We start from the raw sequence: 5743 nt of genomic DNA, 5'->3' as shown, positions 1-5743 counted from the left end.
TATAGTTCTGCTTCAGTCTGCACTGAAAGTTTAAAAGTGAACTGTTTAAAAAACAGGTGGATAGCACTAATTTTAATTATTAGGTTTGTATTAGAAAACATTCACCAAGGTATTTGTCTATATTAGGGGGAAGAAGTAGGGAGATCCCGTTAAGTCTAACTAGCAGGAACATTTCTAGGGAAGACCAAGCCACAGACGATCTGCTGCAATGGTTTCCAAAGAGAGCTGGGAGGCATCTCTCTTCAGATACTTCTGAAATTGTCCCTGAAGCAGAATAGCTCTACCAGTGAAAACAACGCTGAAAATATTCGTGTAACCTGGCCAACAGATGTGTTGTCTTCATACACCCCCCATACTTGAAGCAAAATTAGCTGCAGAGAGAGACCTGACAGTCCTTCTCAATCAATATTCTCAACCATGGTTTAACTGCTTGAATAGATACTAGAATCCACTTGACTCAGAAGCAACCAATTTTGATATACTTTATGAAATTTGCTTTCTAGTGCTCTTTCCAAAACAGATGCTGCTAAGGGTTTGACTCTTTATAATGTCAACCAACCAGTTTCGATACAGGGTTATATCAGGGTCATGCTGACCTGAATCCCATTACCATAAGAAATTATTTTCCCAGTGCAGACAGAGTCTAAATGACCTTTACAAATTATCAAGCTGGGATAAATACGTATCTGCAAAAATATTATTATCCTTTGTTCGTGTTCAAGTTACAATGGGCTTTCAAATGAGTGGTCTAACTGAACGTGCACACTATAGCGAAGAGCATGTAGCCGTGCGAGAAGTTCCCAAGTTATTTGACGCATTTGGTGCAGGTGATAAAAATATGGCTCCAAATTTACTTCATCGTGTGAAACAGAAGATACTATAAGAGACTTCTTTAAAAGCAAACAAATGTATTGACTGTGGAAGAAAGAGACTGGCAATTTGGAAGCTGAATGCTGACTTACAGATGGAAAGACCTATTAGATCATTCGTTTCCTCTCTTTGCCAAGACAGGAATGGTTCCTAAAGAACATTTCCTACTCTTCTGCCTAGTCTAATTTTAATAACGTAAGTCCTGGAGTTTCTATCACTTTCTTTAAGATTCTCTTCCACACAAACACAGCTTAAGCTCAGGAAATTCTCCTTTTTAAGAACAGCGTGGAGAACTTTTTTGATTGCCTTGTAAAGCAAGCACAAGAGGTTGGCATATACAGACAGGGGGTATTAAGCCACAAAACTGGATTGAGACGGGGCGTTCAGTGCTGGGAGGGATGTGGGTAGCTCAAGAAAGAGCTGTCAGTGGGCTGATCATTGATCAACGTGCTAGCTGTAACAGGCACGCGTGTGATGCCTACGCAACCACTCCTTGGCATTCATCTGCCTGTAACCACGGCCTATCTGGGTACATCAGCTAGACTCATAAAGCAGGATTCATTGTTCTATTTTAGGTGCTTTGGGATGGGATGAATCACGCCTTGAAAGCGTCTGTTTCTCACTGCTGACTTTGGAGCGAATCGGTAAGCAGGGTCAGATGTAGAGAATCACGGTGTGTACGCCTAGAGGTGTGTTACGGAGCTGAGGCTCAACTCGGCTGCCCCCTGGGAGCTTGGGTGCTGCCTTCATGTAGGCAGCCAACTGTGTGTACCTCAACTGAGGCGTGTTTATATGGGAGATGAATGCCACCCCTACAATTAAAAGTGGGATGAATCTCATTCTCTGTGATCATGTTTGCATAACCACCCTCTGCGTGCTTGCCTTCCTTATTCCTCTCCTGTCTTGCTTTAGCTTTGTGAAAGCCAGAAGAGGCTGAGCCCAATGGTCTTGCTGGGAGCAAGAATAAAGTGACCTTCCACAAAGGTCTGGTTCTTTTCCTCCACCCCCGTGAACCCCAAGTCTCATTCTAAACCATGAAAGGGAAAGATTAACAAACCCTTTGCCAGCTCTGCTCTCCCTGACTTCATGGACTGCTGTGTTAGAACTGAATGAGATTTGACTTTGTATTACAAAAGAGAAGGAGTTGCAAAAACCACGAAGACCAAAAGAGCTGTCGACAACACTCCTGTGAGATCTGTGGATAGCATCGATGCCCGGCTTGGAACAGCACGATGGAAAAGAGCATCTCTGGTGGTTGCCCTGAGATGCAGGGGGATTTGCAGGCCATGTGTCAGAGGAGTGGCTGCCATCACTTACTGCTTTGGAGACTTGTCTTCTAGCAGCACATCACCGAGTGTGGAATTGAGCTCACCGAGAGTTTGTGAACTTCTCCAGGAAGCTGCAAAACGTCTGTCTGTACTGCAGCAGTCTCTCCTCCACCATGTATGTCCCCTTACTGGATGCCTGTGTTTAGCAGGTGCTAGATCAAGCCAGCCAGCCACGTTTGGCCCAGGCAGGCACTCCAGGAAGGTAAGGCTGTGACACTGAAGTGTAGAAAAAAGAGACACAGAGAGAAGCTGTGACTTCCCTGCCTGAAGTCTTCTTAGTTTATTCTCCTACTTACAATACAGCCTGCCTAGAAAAGCTTGGGGCTTTACCTTTACATAATAAATTACATAATTTATTTATTTATTTTTAATTAACCAAGCTTCTTAACAGTTTGCTTGAACACATTTATTTAAACAATACATTTCTTTAGATCTTTACCTGACATACCTACAAAAACTCTCTAGCAGAAGAGCGGGTTAAATCCCATTCAGAGAGCAGCAACAGCACGCAGACATATCGCTGTCAAAAGGATGCTGATTTACATAGCGTGATCAGTAGATCTGCTCTGACAGATTACGTATTTTGTATCTTTATTAACTGTGCATCATTTTCACATTCTGTTCCAGTCAGCTTGTGACAGATAACTATTTTTTAAAATCAGATCTCAAGGAAAAGAAACGTCAATGTGGAAAAATAAATACATTACTCAAGCTTCTTGAAAGTATTGAGCTAAACGATACATCAACTTAAATTGGTGAAATCATGGCGGGGAGCTTTAAATAGAAATGTTTTTGAAGTAGAAATATCACAAAGCATTAGACATTTTATAAATCTGAGTTAAATTAGTATTAGAAAAATTATTACTGTTATGTTTTCATTACATATGGAGCTGAATCTGTCTTCCTTTGAAGTCACCAGGAATATTAACATCAATTTAATTAACTTGAAGCAAGATTTAGCCCAGAAGGAGTTATTTTACCATGAATAAAGGAGAAAATGAAGTCTGAATCTCAGCTTTTCCAGTAAGGCACTCAGCTCAGATCCACAGAGATACTGCGATACCTATCTCCCACTAGACAGGAAATAGGCAAGTAAATATATTTAAGAGCCTGGATCTCATTATCCCTGATTCATACTGAACGCAAAAATATTCACCATTTCCCAAGACAGGTGAATAGTAGGTATAGCAATGGGAGAAAACAGCAATATAAAAAGAGTATTATGAAAAAAGGGTAGCTCAGCCTCTGAGGGCTGGATTTGGTTTTTCGAAGTTCATTGAGAACTATGGGAACTTACTGCCACTATTTAATAGCTATGTGCTATCAACATAACTACGTGTTAGCTGTAAACATACACTCAGAGGATGGTGTTTGGTTCTGGACTTTGTGTGGTGCTTCCAACAACCACCTCCTCCGATGAGACACAGACTAGCTGGCTGGGATCACTCTGCAGGACAGGGTCCGCAAAGGTGCCACCAGCCAAAACACCTGATTTAAACCGTGGGTGACATTCTGATCTTAGTTATACCAAAGTTAATCAGAGGCACAGTGGTGCTAATAGGATCAGAATCTAGCTCAGTATCCCTGTAAAGACTGCGGTCGCTCACTGGACTGTCTCAGATTACTAGCAGATTACTCTGGGTCTCGAAGAAAAACTATAGCATTGCCAGGACCGTTTTCAATTGCCAGCCTTTACTTTGGCCATTACATAGATCTACGCATGCCAAGGTGTCACAGAAATATTATTGAAATGTTTTACCAGTTTCCAGAAAATTTCACTAAGTGAATGAAAGGAATACCCCTGGCCCCAAACTGGATCATCTTTTTCAATAATGAGATTGTGCCAAAGAAAAGCTCATTGTCTCTTTCATTTACACTTTGTCTGTGCCTGGAACTTGATTTGAACGAGATATTATTTAAATTCTGTAATCACAGCATAGCTCTATTTTTTTTCATTTGTATATTTCAAAAGTCTTCCATTATTCAGAAAGTTTTTTAAAGATAAACTCTGAAATGTAATCTGTCTCAATTTACTTTCCTCATGTATGGTGTTCAGGGAGGCGATTCTGTTCACACACAAGTTTCTGGCCCACCTTATTCCCTCCCACTCAAAAACCCACTAAATGAACCACGGTAGGGAATTTTCCCTGAGATCCTCAAATGTTATCTCAATGGAGCCTGAGGTTCGAACTCAATTGCTACAGAATAAACCTTGTAGGGTGTCCAAGCCCTGCAGATTTCAAGGAACACAGACTCTTAGAGAGTCAAGAAAAGGCCACAGCAAACCCTTCAGAGGTTCTCTGTCTCCTTGGTGGGCCTCACCTTGAATTCACTGGAGCTGTATTACAAAGATTCTTTGTAGTCAGGGATCTTGGATTCTCATTTGCTTTAAATGAACACTGTAACTCCATAGCTACTAAGGCTTTTTACTGATTTGCTTCAAACTTTCTAGAAAAATTCTACCACAGGACGTAGAGATGTTATGTGACAAGAAACAGGAGATGCGTTATCTCGGTGAACTAAAGTTGCTACAATTTGGGGAAAAAGAAGACCTTAACACCAGACGAAGCAGGAACACTTCTTGATGAAACCAGTTGTGAGTACATCATGCTTCACTACATCACTACCATGTATCAGTGAACCTGTGGCTGTTGCCATTTTTATATTTGAGTGTCTTGGATAATCAACTAGAAATAGCCATAAGTCTATCAGACAAAGTCCTCTGTCCTTTCAGAGCTAGCTCAAAACGTCACCATGGCTCTGCTGGAAATATTTTTCAAGACCTCAGTGTTTGTGGGACATCACAGAATGACAGAAAGGTGGAGGTTGGAAGTCCACAATATATATAAATGTCATGTGGTCCAGCCCCTGCTCCAGCAGGAACACCCTGAGCAGGGTGCCCAGGCCCACGTCCAGGTGGCTTCTGAAGATCTCCAAGGAGGAGACCCCACAGCCTGGGGCAGCCTGTGAGAGGGCTCCAGCACCCGCCCAGCACAGAAGTGCTGCCTGGTGGTCAGGGGAGCCTCCTGTGCTCCAGGTTGTGCCCGTTGCCTCCTGTCCTGTCCTGGGCAGCACAGAAAAGAGCCTGGCTCCATGTTCCTTGCAGGTATTGATAGACACTGACAAGAGCCCCCAGAGCCTTTTCTTCTCCAGGCTCTCAGACTTTTCTCATAAGAGAGATGCTTCAGTCCCGTAACCATTTTGGTAGCTGTGTTCTACAGGGCAGTATCTCCAGGTCTGTCTTGTGCTGGTAAGCCCAGAACTGGACCCACTCCTCCAGGTGTGGCCTCACCAGTGCTGGGTGGAGGGGAAGGATCACCTCTCTTGACCTGCTGGCGATATTTTGCCTCATGCAGCCAAGAACTACATTTGTGTTCTTTGCAGCAAGGGCACATTGCTGGATCACGTCCAGCTTGGTGTCCACCGGGGCCCCCAGCTCCTTTTCTGCCAAGCTGCTTTCCACCTGGGTGCCCCCAGCAAGTCCTGAGAGGGGGAGAGTCTGCTGGAGAGCAGATACATGCTGTAAGAGATGATGAAATAAAAAT

This window comes from Anser cygnoides, chromosome 3, assembly GCF_040182565.1.
Source record: "Anser cygnoides isolate HZ-2024a breed goose chromosome 3, Taihu_goose_T2T_genome, whole genome shotgun sequence".
Lineage (NCBI taxonomy): Eukaryota > Metazoa > Chordata > Aves > Anseriformes > Anatidae > Anser > Anser cygnoides.
This window is presented reverse-complemented; position numbering follows the sequence as displayed.